Source organism: Puntigrus tetrazona, chromosome 15 (genome assembly GCF_018831695.1).
Source record: "Puntigrus tetrazona isolate hp1 chromosome 15, ASM1883169v1, whole genome shotgun sequence".
Classification (NCBI taxonomy): Eukaryota; Metazoa; Chordata; class Actinopteri; order Cypriniformes; family Cyprinidae; genus Puntigrus; species Puntigrus tetrazona.
Window position 1 is genome coordinate 22358951 of NC_056713.1, and position 19645 is coordinate 22378595.

The window sequence follows — 19645 nt, forward strand, 5'->3', positions numbered from 1 at the left end:
TCCAAGCACTTTCTGATTTTGTTAATGAAACCTAATAAATCTCAGTGTTAGCGACAGATCTTGCTGTTTTGAACTATTACTATCTCTTCCGAAGTTCAAATGAGTCTTCAAACTATAATTAATATTAGCAACAAAACAGATATTTGCCAAAAAAAAAAAAAAAAAACAACTATGCTTAAATCCAGGCTATGTTTGTTTTATTGTCCTTGAGTAGCCTGCCCTACATCACTAATCGGCGCGTTCTCGTTATAACCACCAGAGGGCGCTATAGATACGTTTTAAATAATTCCACTTTTACAGGTTGTGATGGAAGCTGGGAAATTACAATTAAATGATAGTAAATAGAAATGAACAATTAGGTCTGTTCTAAATGATTGCACATTAGTTTTGCGTTTTCCTTTCCTTAAAGGAATATTTCTAGCAATTGACTCTTGTCAAATTTCATTCGTCTTCTGTGCTCCACGTACGAAAACACGGGTCTGAAACGCAAATGCGCAGCAGTGACATACAATAACCGACTCTGCAATGAAATGATATTTTCTGTGATCTGGCTTGTATGATTTACCCCAGTCAAGCTTAATGGATGGATGGATGGATGGATGGATGGATAGATGGATAGATAGATAGATATAGGATAGATATAGGATAGATAGATAGACAGATAGAAAGATATAGAGGATAGATAGATAGATAGATAGATAGATAGATAGATAGATAGATAGATAGATATGGGATAGATAGATAGATAGATATGGGATAGATAGATAGATAGACAGATAGAAAGATATAGAGGATAGATAGATAGACAGATAGATAGATAGACAGATAGATAGAAAGACATAGAGGATAGATAGATAGAGAGATATATAGATAGATAGATACATAGATGATAGAGAGATATATAGATAGATAGACAGACAGATAGAGAGATAGATAGATAGATAGATAGATAGATAGATAGATAGATGAACTTTTGTCAGTGTACATGTCAGTCTGTCACCTTTCAGATGAAACAATGCGCGCTCTCGCGTTGAGTTGGCTGCGCGTTCCTGTGCCACCCTCCCCACCCAGGACGCGCTCGAGAGTATTTCCACCGCACGAGAGAGTGAAACACAACAGAGTCAAACCGCAGAGAGACACACGCATCAGCACAAGCGGAGCAGCTTTCAATGAATGAGCCGGCGGCAGCAACATGCGCTTCTCAGCCACGCCTGCCTTGAACAACACCGCAAACTAGGATACAAGGTACGACAGCACGCCACAACTTATCCCACGGGCGAACTGTTCCCTCGAGCAAGACGTGAAAATGCGGCTTCGTGCGAGACGCGCGTCCCAGCGGGACGATGCTTGGTTCCGTCTGGGGGCGAAAAGTAAACGAGCGCGAGGTGGAGAGAGCAGGTGTAGTGAAATAAAACGTAGCCTTTAAATAGCACCGCGTGCTTTTTGGGTGCAGATCACGCGCGGAATTATTGCTATTATTTTTTGAGTTCTTAAAGTGTTTTTAGCGCGTGCTTCGTTTCTGCAGGATTTTAAGATATAAAACTGATGCACCTCTGTCATTCTGTCGCTCATTTTTAGGTTATGCCTTGCATGTGTAGGCTCATGTGGGCTTTCTTTCGGTGTCTGCGGCCACTCGATTTTTTATGCCAGTGTTTATGAAAGCAGTTCACGTAGGGGATCGCATAGTCTTAAATGCATCACAAAAAACACTATTATCATATTATGGGTGTGAGTGTTCGGTTACATAAACTGAACGCTTACTTTGCGACCTCAATATGGTCGTTTTATGAAACAGTGTACCGGTCTAAATGTCAGCAGGGTGATGAAGGGGACTTTATTGCTCGGGACCTGACGGGGATGCACCATGCAGGCGGGTTTTCTCGGTTTTTCTGCAGATGGAGGTTCCCTTCTCCTCCTCCCCGTTAAGGCGAGCGCCCAGGGTTTGTTTCGAATGAAATAGCAGCGTGCCGTATACCGCCTACTGTTTACTAAGCGCGCGATGTTTTGTAATACCTCGCATAAAATTGCAGCGTTACCTGACAGGCATACGTTTATTCTGCTTTGTGAGAAATCGCACCTGTCTCTGTCACGGAACGGGACGGGACTCAACAGCCGAGAGAGAGAGAGAGAGAGAGAGAGAGAGAGAGAGAGAGTGAGAGTGTGTGAGTGTGAGTGTCAGTCAGGAGCGGGCGCGCTTTAGTAGCCAATGAGCGGCCGTTAATCATTTTGCGCGTGGGTTTTTGCTGTCGTCGGGTTGGCTGATTTGTCGAGAGGGCGTGCCAGCGAGGTCAGCGAAATGGCGGAAATTGCAGTGGCATTAAAAAGGTGAAATACAGCGCCATAGGCAATTATAAAAAAAAGCTAAAGCAGTGGAATGACACTTTTTTTGGTATCAAACTTGACATTGTGGTATTCGTATATCTCTTAAGTTTGTGTGAAAACGCCTTGGGCAGTCTGACATTAAATCGAGTCATTAAATTAAATTAGGAATTCCTAATTAAATGAGAAATTTTATGCATTTTATGATATTTAGGTTTTCCGAGCATAACAGCACACATGAAAAATTAAATGGGAAATGTTACATTTTAAAGGTAATTGTAAATGCGTTTTTCTAGGTATTCTTACAGCATTTCGTCAGCTAGAAATTACCATAAAGCGATGGAAATCAATTAGTATAAACCCAGTGAAAACCCTGATTCTTGCATCCTCTTGCAGATTTGTGTAGCCTAATATTCCAAACATAGCCAACCAATTCTAATTAATCAGCAGCTTGTCATGCACATGCGCCTGCTTGCCTCTTGATTTATAGATTAATATGAAAGAGTCGTGCGGCACTGAGGAAAATCTTGAGGCATCTCTGGAGTCGTTGAATATGCATTCGCTACAATGCTTCAGAAAACATGCCATGCGAGCATGCAAAGACAGTGTGTTAGATGAAGGTAGAGGGCAAGCTGAGAGCTTCTCCTGTACGTCAGTGTTTGAATTCTCTGAAGATGTGCATGTGATGCTCAGACGTGGAGGCAGAGGATGTGTGTGCCTGAGCTGTTTGATATTCTTATCTTATTTACTCATCGGTCATCCTCTCCTCTCCCTCCTCTCCTCTCCTCTCCTCTCTCTCCTCTCCTCATGCTCTTGTTTTTTCCTGCTTGGCTACACTATGGCAAATAAAAATGTCCCAGGACTGCGATGGCTGGCTGTTAGTTAATGCTCTGTGTGTGCGTTCAGCATTGAGACGTGAGTGAGAGTTTAAGTCAGTAACTGCTGCAGTGTTCACACAAACACAGAGGAATTCCTCTTCTGCACACTCTGAGTGTGTGTGTGTGTGTGTGTGTGTGTGTGTGTGTGTGTGTGTGTGTGTGTGTGTGTGTGTGTGTGTGTGCGTGTGTGTGTGTGTATGTGTAGACAACATACCCTGGAGCAATTCCTACTGAATGAGAGCAAAGCGAATGCTTGAGTGTAAAATTTTCAAGCTCCACTGCTCTGACGCTCCTCATATTTATTTCCTAATGAACGTACAAATGATTGTTCTAAGAATTTTAACATGTATGAAAAATTCATTCATTCTATCTATCTTTCTGATGTTCTCTCTGTCATTCTAACACTGTCTTTATCACTCTATTCTAATACTATCTATCTATCTATCTATCTATCTATCTATCTATCTATCTCTATTCATTCATTAATCTTCTATCTGTCTGTTTGTCATTCTGTTGTTATATATTTCATATATAATCCAGCATTGTTCATTAATTCCATTTAATCATCGATTAATCCTTTGGTTGAAAATATGAATAATATACAAAAACTGTGTAGGACTTTATTTTGAATCATTTTCCCTCAGAGATTTTTGGCAAATGCAACAAATAAACACTTATAGTCAATTATTAAAATGTGACTGCTTTAAACAAGACATTTTAAATTTTCTAGTAAAATGCGCTCCAATAATGTTTTATTTACAACTTAAAAAAAACCCACCTTTTTTATTATTACAGTCTAGGAAAGCTCTTGAATTTCTATGCATATTTCAACCCTTCCCTCAATTTATGCCAAATATGATCACTGCCACTTTTAAACTCTTTAGATATTCATGAACATTAAATTGATTGCAGCTGCCTCAGAATATAGAACGAATTCGCGCTGGAACGAAGCATGTAGAAATGCCTGTGCAATCTCTACTCTTCAGCGCAGTATCCCGTCCCTTTACCTTATTACCTGGCCTGTGTTTGGTAATTTTGTGCAGCGCTGGAATGAAGAACAGGAACAGACTCGCGGCCTGCTGGGACGGCAGGCACTATACACACTCATACATATGCATGCGTACAGTGAGCCAGGACCCCGCTGTGCCCACCCACTCGCTCTCATTGGCCACCAGCCCGTCGCCGTGGGAGCAGGTGTCGTGCAGTTGGCAGATTCATCTGTCGTCATGACGAGGGCTCCTCGCTCTCTTCTTCTGAGATCAATGTGTCCCCCTTCCACTCTCATCTTCTCAACCAAACTCAACAGATTCGCTGGTTCATGGAAGTGTCCGGAAGGCTAATAATCCAGAGCAGTGACCTGCGAAATTAGAGAGCCGGGAGCAGAAAGCTGAGCCATTCCAGATCGTGAACAAAACTTGCTGATAAACATGTTTAACTTTGACAGAACGGATGCTGCTTCGGGCCAGAGGATGCCAGGAAGGTTCTTTCGAGATTAGTGATTCAGATTTGGGCTGGACTCCCACAGGATGCAAGATACCTTCATCAACACCAGCCAAGCCTAATGAGTATTGCGTATAGAGGGTGGGCGCAGTCCTGTGTGTTTTGCTGCGGTTGTTCTGTGGACTCAAATTAAATAAAGTCCAGTAGATTAATGCTGAGAGGTCCGTATTTAGAGCTGGGCATGGACTTTTTTGAATTAGACCAATGAGCAGCTATCAAGCAAATCAGGATTGCCAGCATGTCTGCGAATCAAAACCAGTCCAATTGTTATTAAAAACGTGTCCAAAACTAGCCAAATAGCATTTTTCTGCAGTTTTCGCATCCAGTGACATCACATTGTGGTGGGCGGGCCAAGATGGACTCAAAATCTCTTGGTGACGGAGTAAATGAAGCCCGATTCTGTGGTTAAACCACACACTTGACAACACTGTATACAACACCTGTTATATCTGTCTGCAATTCTTTCTGTCCATCCATCTGTCAATCATTCTGTCCATCCATTCATCTAAACTATTGTCATCACTCCATGATTCATTTTTTGTCCTGTCATTTATGTCTGTTTTTATATCTGTCCATTAGTTATATCCATCCATCCATTCTTTGATCTATTAATCCATCCATCGTTCTATCCTTCTGTCATCCATCCTTTGTTCTATCTTTCCATCCTTCCATCTGTCATCTGTCTGTCCATTCATTATTCCATTCATCCATCTGTCCATCATTCTATCCATCAATCCATTGTTCCTTTGATCCATCTGTTACCCATCCTTTGTTCTATATATCATTCAGTCATTATGTACATCGCTACATCCATCAATCCATCCATCTGTCATTCCATTCATCCATCCATCCATCCATCCATCCATGTCTGTCATTTTATGTGTATATCTATCTTTAAATCACTTCATCCATCATCTGTCATCCATCCATCTATCCATCCATCCATCCATCCATCCATCCATCCATCCATCCATCCTTCTATATATCATTCTGTCATTATGTCCATCGCTCCATCCATCTGTCTGTCCATCATTCCATTCATCCGTCCATCCATCCATATGTCACTCTATATCTATATCTATCTTTCCATCCATCATCCATCCATCCGTCCACCTGTCTGTCCGTCATTCCTTCCATCCATCCATCCATCTATCCATCGTCCCTCCATCCATCCATCATTCTATATGTCATTATGTCCATCGCTCCATCCATCCATCAATCATTTCATCCGTTCATCTATCCATCCATAAATCCAACCATCCATATCATTATGCCTGTCATTGCATACATCCATGCCCTGTAAAATAGACAGAAATATACATGTGTAAAAACTAAAAGATATGTTAAACTAGGTGCTATTTGAAAAAAGTCAGACAAGTGCATTGCATGTTTTATTTAGTGTGTAGCTTCCAGTTGTTGTCTTGGAAATAAGTGGTTATCTCAAGCATCTTTATTTTTGTGTAAAATTGCATGATATGCAACATCCATCATAATCAACACCCTGGCAACAGTATAACAAACCATATGGAGCACTTCTCTTCCTGGCAGTGGGTTTTGCATGACCAAGCACTCCTCATACTACTTAGAATAAAGAGATTCAGTTTTTTATAAAAAAATCGTTTTCATTTTAGTATACAGAAAAGATAACTTTTGGAAGAAAAAAAAAACAATAGAAGTCAGTGGGAAGTCCCATTGCGATATAAAAGCACTGCGCCGCGGGGGTCATCTCGAGGTTGGACAGAGTGATGATTGCTCTCTCTCATTCTCACTCACACATTGTTCATCATGCTGGTCAGAAAATAAAGCCCGTAGGCTTTCATATGGTCACTATGACAGAGCAGGACCTGGACACGTGCTCGAACAGCATGCCGCACATGTTTTCTCTCTTGTTTTGTTCTCTCCTCGCCGAGAGTAATGCGTGTGGCGCTTCTGTTGTGAAGCTCTCTGTGCGTTTAACTCTTTACAGCCCATCAGATTGACATCAGTCAAAGAGCGTGACCTCTCTCTCTCTCTCTCTCTCCTTTCTGCTTCTGTGCGATGGAGTGAGGTAAATGTAGAAAAGGAAAAGGAGGGGAAAGAAAGTACACCGTTATGGATCCATTAGCCTTGAGTCGTTCCAGTCAGGCTGACTGCGATGGGGATATGGCGTGTTCGTTCACCTTGAGGATGTCTTGATGCTTAACCTCGTGCTGCTCTTCTGTGTTACATGGGTGGACGGATTTGAGACTCTTTTAGTTCAGCACAGTGCTCTAGAGTCTAGTTGTACCTTTTATGTTTATGTGATCAATCAAATGTGTCAAGTTAAGTTTTTATAGGCCTACAACAATAACTAAACCTCATAATTTGCATTGCTTATTTAGTTCAGTATAATATAGTAATATATATGTATAATAATAGTCATTTGTTTTATTTTTATTTATTTGTTTACTTATGTTTTTAGGTGATTCAATGGTTTAGTTGCTGCATGCAAAATTATTTTATTTTTTCAGCAAGGAAGCATTGAGTTACTGTCAAAAGTGACATTAAAGAGAGTTCAAATTATCGCATTTGGCGTCAGAAGAGTTTCAGCATTGGCAATAAACGTATTTATTACCTCTAATATAATAAAAATGTTTCTTGTGCAGCAAATCATCACATTAGAATGACTTCTGAAGTATCATATGACACTGAAGACTGGAGTAATGATGCTACAAACTGAGCTTTGATCACGGGAATAAATGACATTTGCACATAGATTCAAATAGAAAACTGCTATTTTAAATTGTAAAAATAATAATATAAATTACGTATTTTACTGTATTTTTATCTAGAAATGCAGCCTAGATTAGAGTTTTATTTAATTATCATTATTATTAATATTATTATTATTAATTGTATGTCCAAAAAGTAACCTCACAAGTTCATTAGCGTCATGCAACAATAAAACAGTATATTTCTGATTTTGTTTTAAAATGAACACTGAAACAGACACTATGTAGCCCTAGGGATTCATTCACTTATATTTCTGTATGCATCAGACCCCGAATTTCCAGAGTTTGAATCATAACCACCTACAGAGCAGATAAAAATAGCATGTTCCTAAATGTCAGAATAACCAAGCACCTGGAACAGTGAGATAGCAGCGTCTATGATTGTGATGGAGACGTGTCTCTGGTGGCGCGTGAAAAGGCTGCTCTGTAACGGAAGAGTTAGCTGTTCCAACCCAGCATCTTTCATTTGCTTTCACTCCGTAACAGCAGACCCGCTGAGGTATGCAGACAGGTGAAAGAGAGAGAGAGAAGGACACCACCCAAAAAATGGAGTGAAAAATGGAGAATAAAAATGGGTTATGTAGCACTAAAGGCAATGTCAGACAGGAAGTGCAGGTGAGGGACAGAGCAGAGATAAAGCTGAAGGCATGGCCTGCTCTCTCTCTCTATCAAGGTCATGACCTCATCTCATGGCTGAGCTTTGTGTCAGGAGGACAAACAGAGTCGCTATAGTGTGTGTTTAAAAGGTATACATGAAAATCCATGACATTTTGTGTGTTTTTCCAATGTGATTGAACATGGTACATGGATTTTTTTTTTTATTCCACACACACACACACACACACACACACACACACACACACACACACACACACACACACACACACATATATAAATACAAACACATGCGTGATTATATTTTAGAAAAATATGCTGTTTATATATTATATAAATGTATTCTAACTATAATATATAATTTAATAAATGTATAATAATATAAATATATAATTGTACATGCAAACATTTTCAAAATATATACTCTATGTATGTGTATTTATATACACATAATAAATGGATGTGATTAATCTCGATTAATCTCGACTAATGACAGCTCTGATATATATTAAAAATCCTTTAATATTGTAATTAGATTAGATGTTCATGTTTCTGTTTCCACTTCAAATTGAGTATTTTTATGATATATAAATTCTATATATCAACTTTACTGAATGGATGGATATATTATAATGAGAAGTAAGAAGATATATGTATATATATATATATATATATATATATATATATATATATATATATATATATATATATATATATATATATATATATATATATATGTATATACACTTTTAATTTAAAAAAATAATTCAAATAACATTTTTATTTCTTGAATTTGATGCAAAATGCATTTTTGTGTGTATGTGTGTGCATGATTCTCAACTTTCTCTTTGTACAAACTTCAGTAGCTTAGTCATGATTTGAGCTCACACACACACACACACACACACACACACAGATCCTGGTGACGGGCGGTCTGTGGTTTTCAGTCTGCTAGAGCAGAGGTTCAGAGGCGTGCTGGTGTTCTCCGGGCCTGACAGCTCGTGACAAGGAAAGAAAAGACAGAATTTCAGCTGAATTGTCAAACAAGGCCTTCAGCTGAGCACACACACACACACACACACACACACACACACACATCAGAGTGATCCCCCAAAACCGAGACTTCTGCTTCTTTTGACCCAACCCAAAGTCCAACATTCACTGTGTGTTTGCAGAGTACCAGTAAAGACAGAAACATTACATGGTGTTTTGACACATTCAGAGTTTGCGCTGCTGTGTGAGCGTGTGTGTGTGTGTGTGTTTGTTTCTGATCCTCTGGGATTCTCAGGTGGGATCATTCACACATCTTACTCAGAGAAGAGGTTACTTCAAACACCGCATCAGAAGATTATTGAAGCTCATATTGATTCATTATTGATCATTCTTTCATTGATTTCCACGTTAAAAAGGTACACCTTTAAAATTGTATTTAAATTGCTTTATTTTCACACAGTAATTTTGTACATGGTAAAAATAGTTCTTCTTAAGATAAACGTAGAATCAACTAAAGTCTACTTTTGGGACAATAACTGAAATGTGCATTTAACACGTTATCTCTGCATTTATAAAACTCATGTATTGTAGTACATTTGAGCATACTAGTGTATTAAAGATGGGTTCAAGTGTACAAGTGGTAACTAAATACTTTTTAAAATACATAGACATCGTGTTATAAGCCAATTTTAGATTATATTTAATTAATTAAAGTACAATTCATTGACATTAAAAATCGTAAAAGTATTATACACATAATATATATATAATATATATATATTATGTGTATAATACTTTTTACGATTTTTATATATATATATATATATATATATTAGTATTGTCAAATTATTAATTGTGATTAATAGCATCCAAAAACGTTATTGTGTAATGTGTATATATTATAATAAATATATTGGAATTACAATATATAAATATATATAAAATGTATAATAATATAAATATATTATTTTATTATTTTACATGTTTTCAAAATACATGTGTGTGCATTTACATATATATAAAATAATAAAAAAAGAAATTTTATATATATATATATATATATATATATATATATATATATATATATATATATATATATAAATCAAATTCAAATTCAAATTTTATTTGTCACATACACATACATACATGGTACGACATGCAGTGAAATGTTCTTTTTAACCGTCCAGCATATATATATATATATATATATATATATATATATATATATATATATATATATATATATATATATATATATATATATATATATATATATATATTACTGTAATGCATTCATATAAATCAAGTAAATAAAGTGAAAAGGATATAAAAATCAGGGACACTGTAATAATATTAAAACGAAAGCACAAAGGGAATACATTTTGAAACAATACAAGTGTACTTGGGCCTGTGTTTCTCTCCCAGGAGGCCTTTCATATTTCTCCTCATCATCTTTGTAGAAGCAATGTTTGGAAATGCAATGTGTTTCTGTCTGGTGCTTGGAAAAAAATTCAATTTTAGCAGGGTGTTTTTCATTTGTGTTCGCGCCCTCGTGTTGTACACTGATCTTTCATCTTTGGCTTTCCTGGATTTTTGTGTGTGTTATTTTTCTATCTTTTCGCACACCTGGACTATAGCATTCAGTCTTTCTTTCTCTCTATCTGACCATGTCCATCAGTTATTATTTTGTCTGTATGAGAAAGAATCCGTCTTCTGTTTTTCTCCAGAAGGTCTCTCTGTGGAGATGAACGGTAATGTCATTTCTTTATCTTCCTCATATTTCATTCTCTCTGTTCTCCCTCACCTCGTCTGCCCTTTATATCATCCCTCCGTCTTTCTGCGTGTCACTCACTCCTCCATCCGTCTACTGTATCCCGTCAGTCTCTTAAGAGATTTATGGAGCGGATCGCTGTGTTCAGTGAAGTGTCAGAAATGTACTTTTTCAATAATAGCCAATATTTGCCCACAGGAGTTCATTTCAGGAGCATTTTAAAGCTTTATAAGATCTTTTTTTTTTGTAAACGTGTAAAACACACATCATTCTGCTCATTTGTGTCAGATATGTGTCAGTAAATTTCATCTGAACCATTCTGGCTGCTGCCTGTGAAATCAGCATAACTTAATAAACTTTGGGTAGAATACATTTCATGCTTTAAGCCTGTTTTCACATTCGATTATGCAGCAATCTTGACTTCAGATTTTGATGTATCACGTTTTTAATTTATTTTAGAGATTTGTTTTTTCTCATTCAGTTTTTTCAAAGCTGATGATTAAAAAAAAAAGCCCGCCTTAAAACAATTCTGACCAATTGCACTTTAGCAATAGTGGGTTTTAGACAAGTTTTGCTCATTTTTATTTAAAGTCTGAGGAGAATCTTTAGAGCTTGGCTACATAAGTTTTAAATATAATTTCGTGGAAATTATGGAAAAAAGTTTAATAATTTGGACAAGACATAATATATTTACATTGTTGTACATATACAATATATATATATATATATATATATATATATATATATATATATATATATATATATGATTTGTTCATGTAAATATAATATTTTATATTTTTGTAACCCCAAAAAGATTAAAAAGGTAATATAATATTATAAATGATACTAATGCATTATGCAGTAATAAAAATTTAACCTTATATATACATATTAATTTAATTAATCAGTTTTATTAAACATCTATAATAGGATTATGCATTAATATAATAATTTTATTTTACTTGTTACCTTTTTTGGGAGCCGTTTCCTAAGTTTTTTGCCCCAAACAGTTTCATTCCTGATCCCAGCACTGCGTCCGGACAGAAGGTCCATTTAAAATATGCATAAAGACATTAGGAAAGAAAAATGGACCAATTAATCAGCGAAATTGAATGAACTCTGTTTTCTGCAAGTCCAGCACTGAGATCTCAGACGGAGAGAATGGAGAGCGAGAGAGATCTGCTGACATTCGTCTACTACTTTTTCTGGCTCGGCTGGCTTCTTCCGCGAGTCAGCGGGCGCGGTGATACATGGCGCCGTTCCTGAGCCCCCTGCGTCCTGATTGGCCGAGCATCAAAGCACGCGTTCGCGAACGCCCCGCCCCACCTGCCTTCTCTCTCTAATCCCAGCCTGATCTATAACGACACACCTGGGACAGACATTAGGAAAAGGTTATGAAGATATAGCATTCCCACCAGGTGGGAGTAATTAACGCCCGTGTGTATTGCTTACTAGAGTTTTGGATCCTGCTGATAACAGACAGACGCGAGGAAAACAAATAATTACGGGACTCTTGACAGTCTGCTGCATCTGAGTCTGGAATTAATTACGAGCCTCGAATAGATCCGTAATGAATCTTTAATTCGTATTAAAGCGGTGAGTTTCTCTTATGCTGAAATAATCTCATGGTGATGCTACAGACGTGAGCAAGGGGAAACTTTCATTACGACTACAGAACGAAACCTTAATTTCACAGGGTCTGGCTTTTATCGTACTCAACAATAAAAGTGTGACGTATTGCAGTGACTGAGGAAATCCACAGACGAAGAGCAGAGTACTCAGAAATGAAATGGTTTGCTTTGTTCCTTCGAGAACGTAGCATTGCTTTGAGTGTCTCAGCAATGGATGCTCTGCAGCAAATGGGTGCCGTCACATCGTTTTTAACTTCAGTCCGTTATCCATAATATCGCTTTCTCCAGTGGAAAAAGCAGTCTCCTCTGAATCAGGAGAAAAATATGCACAGATCAAACACTGCTTACAGTCCAAAACAACTCTAAAGATATATGTCGTTGGATTTTTGATGCGTAAGGACAAGAAAAGCTGAGTTTTTTTCACTAGAGGAGGAAGTGTTATTATGAATTATAGGCTCATATTTTAGCATTATAACGGCTTGAAGTTAAAAATGTCTTTATGGGTTTGTTCGCTTACAAACACGCAGCTTTGAGCTTCGAGATGTTAACTGGTGGACCGGAGCGCTGTGGATTATTATGCCGTTTGGACTCTCATTCTGACGGCACCCATTCACTCCATTGCTGAGACACTGACAAAATGCTGCATTTCGCCAAACCTGGCGAAGAAACAAGCCCATCTACAGGAGTCAACATTTGAAGTGGATCAAAAAAACGAATTAAGGTTGTCCCAAGTCAAGAGCACGTTTAGTTTTAGCTTTTAGGACAGCTTTGATGAAAGGTTTTGATCCACTTCAAATATTGACTAGTATACATCCGGGATGTCCCGAGGATGAGAAAGTGAACTCTTTTCTGCTTTTAAAGAAACGTATGCTGTAATGCATACTACGAAATCGCCGGCTTTTTATCTCGACCCAGATTTTAAACCAGCGTTAGAGATAAAATGGTCAAATCGCGGTGCGCTGATTAAGACGAATGCTATGTTTTCTTCCTTCGTTAGTAAGGAAGCTTGTTTCAATCTTCACTCTCGCGCTCTCGGTGTCAGCCGAGTAAAGAAGTCAATATGTTTATTACCAATGCAGATCTTTAGTCTTGATTTTTTTCGGCTGAGGTTTATTGCATGCTTGAGTCAGTCCTTCCTTCCTTAGGATACAGTATTTGAAAAAGCAGTCTCTACTGCTCGCCAAGGATACAAATACATAAAAAAAAATGCAATGCGATGCAAAATGCAAAAAATTAAAACATGCAATATTGTGAAATATTACTGCAATTCTGAAATAACTTTTCTATATGTTAAAATGTATTTTAAATCCGATCATTATCAATATTTGTGGAATCTGTGACACATTTTTAGGATGATTGTAAAGTCCAGCAGCACTTATGTAAAATGGAAATCTGTTATAACATTGTACAGGACACTACTGATCAGTTTAATGCATCCTTTTCTGAATGAAAGCGCCAGATTCAGAGGCGTTTGTCACACAGCTCTGCGGATTGATAGAGTAATCGGTTCACAGACTCGCCAACTGCTGAGTAAACCTTCAGAGAAACGCGCAAACACCGAGCCTCCCGGCTGTTACATTTCTGGAATTACCTTCTTGGAAGTGGCATGAATGATGAATTGATTTCATGAATGCTGTGTGTATTATTACATGAATAAATAATGCAGGGCTGAAGCACTGAAAGAGTGCACAGGTATTTAGCTGTGGCTTCATTCTGCATTCATGAGCACCTGTCTCTGCAGCTGACTCTGTTCAATCAATAGAAGAGAAAAGAAATCCATCCATCCATCCATCCATCCATCCATCCATCATCCATCCATCCATCCATCCATCCATCCATCCATCCATCCATCCATCCATCCATCCATCCATCCATCCATCCATCCATCCATCCATCCATCCATCCATCCATCCATCCATCCAATTGTCTAAATTGAATTGAATAAAGAATTAGATTGAATGTGATTTTCTCCATCATACTATTGCTCTGTAATTTTACTATTATTATTTGATTATAATTCTATTTATCAGTCTGTCCTTTTTATCATTCTATCATTATATGTATTAATAATAATAAATAAAATACAACAATTATACATTTTAAACATTTATTGATTTATGTATTAAGAATAATTACATATTTGCAATAATTGTATATATATATATATATATATATATATATATATATATACTTTTTGTTTTTGGTCTATTTTGTGATTAATCAGGTTTGTATTATTTTATTTGTTTTGGAGACTGTACAAAGAAAAATAATATTAAAAATAAATAGAATAGATTAAAACAATTGGCAGTAATAATTGTCCTTTTATCATTCTATCATTATATGTATTAATAATATTTGTTTATTAAATAATAATAAAATAAAATAAATTTAAACATTTATTGATTCATGTATTAAGAATATTTGCATATTTAGGAAAAAAAAAAAAAAAAAAAAAAAAAATATATATATATATATATATATATATATATATATGTGTGTGTGTGTTTGTGTGCAATTGTTTTGTTTTTGGTCTATTTTTATTTTGTGATTAATCAGATTTGTATTATTTTGTTGTATTGTTACTCGTTTTGGAAAAATAACATTAGAAAGAACAGAAGGGCAGTAATAATTAAAACGTGTTTGTTCAGTGTCTGTTACGGTTCATTATCGTTATTGTGTTCTCAAGCAATAGCTCCTGATTAAAGGCAACCGATCGATCTGAGCCGATTGATTGGAGGTGACTTTAGACGGATTAGGATGTGAACGGACAAAGCGGTCAATGTTTCCTCGTCTGGTGCTTCTGCGGAAACCGGCCGATTCATCTTTGAAGAAAGCCACATTTAAAACAAAAAAAGCGTAAAGCGCTCGCCTCTAATGTGCGTCAACCAGCGCGTTTAAAAAAATACGGACGTTGCTGAACGTGGCGCGTTTGTGCTCTGGATTGAAATCAATTGGTAATCAAGTCTTCATGCGTGACCTTGTGTTTGAAATCGCTCCCTAATGAAGATTTATCGCGTTAAGATGCTGCTTCAGAAGGGTTCAGATCAGATCCACCGTGCTTGCTTTTTTCTTCTAGAAGTGCATTAGTGTGTGATGTCTGTGATATCATGTGTGAGAGCGCTGTTCTTCTCCTGTCCTCCTCATGATGCCAATCGACCGGATTGAAAGCGAATGCGGTCATGTGACGCTTCTCTATTTCATTACGGAGTTAAAGCAGGGATAAGATTTAGTGAAGACGTCACCCTGTCGCTGAGATCTCTCTAAGGTACTATAAATTAGATTTCACGTGCCGCCTCTTTTCTTTTTTACGTTTGCCTCATCCAGACACATTTATTAGGCATTAGTGGGGTTTTGTGTCAGTAGATGGCTGTGGGCTGTTGCAAAAATCTCTGTTTTGTATTAATGCGGCTAGTTATGCAGCATTTTTAGTTAGAAAGGATTATTTTGGCCTTGAATTTGCTTTCTTTTTATATTAATATGTATATTTTTAAGGAGTTTAAGATAAACTATTAGAACATTAGTATTAATATGAAAATATAAAAACACTGAAGACCTGCTGAGTTTATTCTCATTGCGATTAAATATTTTATACAATTCTAATTATATAAATCGTATATACTAATGTTAGATGTAGGATTTAATTAACAGCACCGTTTATGAATATTATTCAGGATTTATGTGAAATAACTTGTTTTGAAAATGACCTTCAGATTGCGATCAACAAAAGTCTAGTTCATTTCATAGTTTTTGGAGCTGAGCAAAGTTTGTAATGTTGTAAAAATGCTTGAAATATGATTAGACCGGCACCACACTGGCTTATTATGTTAGTTCAACGCTTTGGCCAAATGTGAATATTACACAGTGGGTGCATTTTATAACGGGTCAATCTCACATTTCATATTTCATGTTTCACCACAAAATAAATAGCAACAATAGAATGAAATATGTTTAGCATTTTTGGAGAACAACAAACTTCAATTTAAACCGATGTTTGGGCTATATAAATGTTTAGCAGATCAAATATGATGTTATTGTTATATATTTATTTTATTGCATTACAATAATCGGGGGATTTGCTTATTTCTGTGTCACAATATATTAAGAAAACAACTGATATTGCTTAAACTGTGCTTTGTTTTCTTGACGCAGAATATATCGTATTATGCTCTTAATTTTCTTTGATGCAGGGGTAAAATATGATTATATTATAGTGTGAAATATTATTTTAGTGTTAATATTATAGTTAATATTATATCATTTTAAATTCACTTTTACTTAGTTTTTAACTTTAGTAATTTTATAGTGTGTCTTTTTTTAAATATATATATATATATATATGACATATATATATATATATATATATATATATATAAAATTATAAAACAGACATATATATATATATATATATATAATATATATATATATATATATATATATATATATATATATATATATATATATATATATATATATATATATATATATATATATATATATATTTTTTTTATATATATATATATATATATATATATGTATATTTTTATAATTTTTGTAATTGTCTATATAGTTGTCTATATTTTATACAGATTTGTTTAATAAAATATTTATTTATTGTAGTATTTTAAGTTAAACTAAGCCTCTGCAGCAGCTATAGCTAATATTTTATTTTATTTATTTATAAAAATATATTTATGAATAAAAAAATTATATTTATTTTCTAAAAATTTTAATTTTTATTTAATTTTGATATATTTTCATTGACTTTTTTTAGTTTTCGTTCAGTTTTAGTGGATGACAATAACTCCCGACATTAAGATTTCTTCACCCAGAAGCAATAATGAAATTCTTGCGCTTAAGTAAAGCATTTTCAAGTGCATCTCAAATTGGATTCTCTGCTTGCTTGCTGGTTGAACATCGTGTAATATCCCGAGCATCAGCAAAGTCGTGTATCTCCGTGTCCCGGCGGGACGGAGCGAGTGAAGGCATCGTGCCGAACAGGACTCGAGGGACCCACACTCAGATTGTCTTTAGCCCTCCGGATCTCCAGGGGAACTAAACAAGCCAGGTCTGGTCTGAGCAAGCGGAGCCGATGTTCAGATATGTCTGGTTTGCTTCTCTCTCTCGAAAGATGAAGAAACGGTTGTGGTGTTTTCTGAAATCAATTGTCTGAATGGATGCGCCCTGCGGGCTGCTTGTGGACACGGGTCGTGGGTTTCTCCTGTTCCTCGGGAGATTTCTGCTGAAATGAAGTTCCCGCTGGGTCACGACTGCAGGGGAGAAGGAGAAATCAATAGAAAGAGAAGCACCATGCCAGAGTTTCATCAGTGACCTCGTTTCAGCGTCGGTGTCAGTCTCCAGTCCTATTTGGATGGTAATTGTTTTTCATCAGGACACCGTTTATAGAATTTAGTTTCTTTTGATTGCCACAAACTTCCTTATTTTCGCCATAGCCGTGTTGTTTCACACTTTATGCAGGACTTGTGGATCTGGCCTCGATGGAAGCTTGTTTCATGGGATATTTTGATGCTGTATGAAAACATTACACCAGATATATACGGCTGGAAAGAAAACTAGGGAAACTGCTGAAATGGACTATTATAATAGCAGCAATAAGTAATGCATAATGTTTTGCTTATGTTACGTTCATTAGCAGTTATTAAGCGCATATTAATGCCTTATTCTACATCCCTAATCCTGCCCCTTACCTAAACTTAACAACTATCTTACTAACTATTAATAAGCAGCAAATATTCAAAGGTAATGTTATACATTGCCTTGGCACATAGCTAAAAATTTATGACATTTAATTTAATTTATTAGGTGAATATTTAAATGTAATATTGAACATTGCCTTGGCAGCTATGTCTAAAATTACATTTTAATTAAATTTATTAGATGAATATTTAAATATGATATTGAATATTGCCTTGGCAGCTATAGCTAACATTGCATTTAATTTAATTTATTAGATAAATATTTAAAATGCAATACTGAATATTGAATATTGCCTTGGCAGCTATAGCTAAAATTTTATTTATTAAATTCAATTTATTATAGGAATATTTAAAATATAATATTGAATATTGCCTAGGCAGATATAGTTAAAATTAAATTTAATTTTTAATTTAATTTAATTTAATTTAATTTAATTTATTAGGTGAATATAATATTAAATATTGCCTTGGCAGCTATAACAAAAATTTAATCAAACTATTACGCAGCAAATTCGGAGGAATTTAGCAAATATTTCTATTTCAAATAAATGCTGATCTTTTATACTTTCTAATATCAAAGATTCTGAAATCCTGTTTATATCAATGAATGTATTTCCATCTGAGCATTGGGTCTGTCTGAAAAGAGGGACGGAGCGTCATGGAGAGATAGATGCGTCTCGCTGTTAGACTGAATGACCCGCGCGTCCTGCGTCTCTTCAGTGTGTCCGCCGCCGAGGAATCAGGAAATGAGAAAGAGAGATTAATCAAAGGGAATCCCTCATTCCACTCTCTTCAATCAGAAATCAATACACAGCCCTCCGAACCTCAAGAGGATTTAGCTTTCATCAGCTTGAGCAAACACACACACACATATACACACACACACACCTAATTAACTGAGCTCTTAACCGACTGATGTACAAACGATATGTTTAATGCTATATTAAAAATGTTAAGCGATGTGACAGGGAGGATGATTTAGCATAAAGCGTATTTATTTAGAAATAAATATTATGAAAATGATGCCGTTTGAGTCAATTTGAATGCAAGTTCATACTTTACATAATAATTATTGATTATTGAAGGATGTTCTTGGTTGCTACTAACATTTTTCTTAAAAACTGTGTAAAATAGACATATAGACGCTGATTTTATTATGTATCTAGTATCTATTTCTCTGTTATGTTATGTAATATCTAAATATTCGATGAATTGATTAGTAACGTATAATTAATATATGATAATTCTAATGGTAATTTTTATCAATAATATTAGAATTTATTGTTTTATTGTTTCACTCCTAAAACCAAGCACAAGCTTTTTATCAGATTTTTATCTGTTGCCTTTCTGCTCACCTATATAAGCTTTAACCGATGAATCAAGGCACAGGGGAAAGTACCGATGTACTCTGTGAACTGTTGAAAGAAGATTCTCGTTAGCTCTGCTAATGCTAGCGCTAATGAAGCAGCTCGAG

At 35.8% G+C, this 19645-nt stretch overlaps 1 protein-coding gene across 1 annotated transcript in view; it reads left to right on the forward strand.

The window, feature by feature from the left end:
• Nucleotides 1–1087: 1087 nt before the first annotated feature.
• slc8a2b (solute carrier family 8 member 2b) overlaps nucleotides 1088–19645 on the forward strand; it is an 83655-nt gene continuing 65097 nt past the window's right edge. The window contains 1 exon segment of the mRNA XM_043258698.1: nucleotides 1088–1245. The gene's annotated coding sequence lies outside the window, so the exon portion shown is untranslated.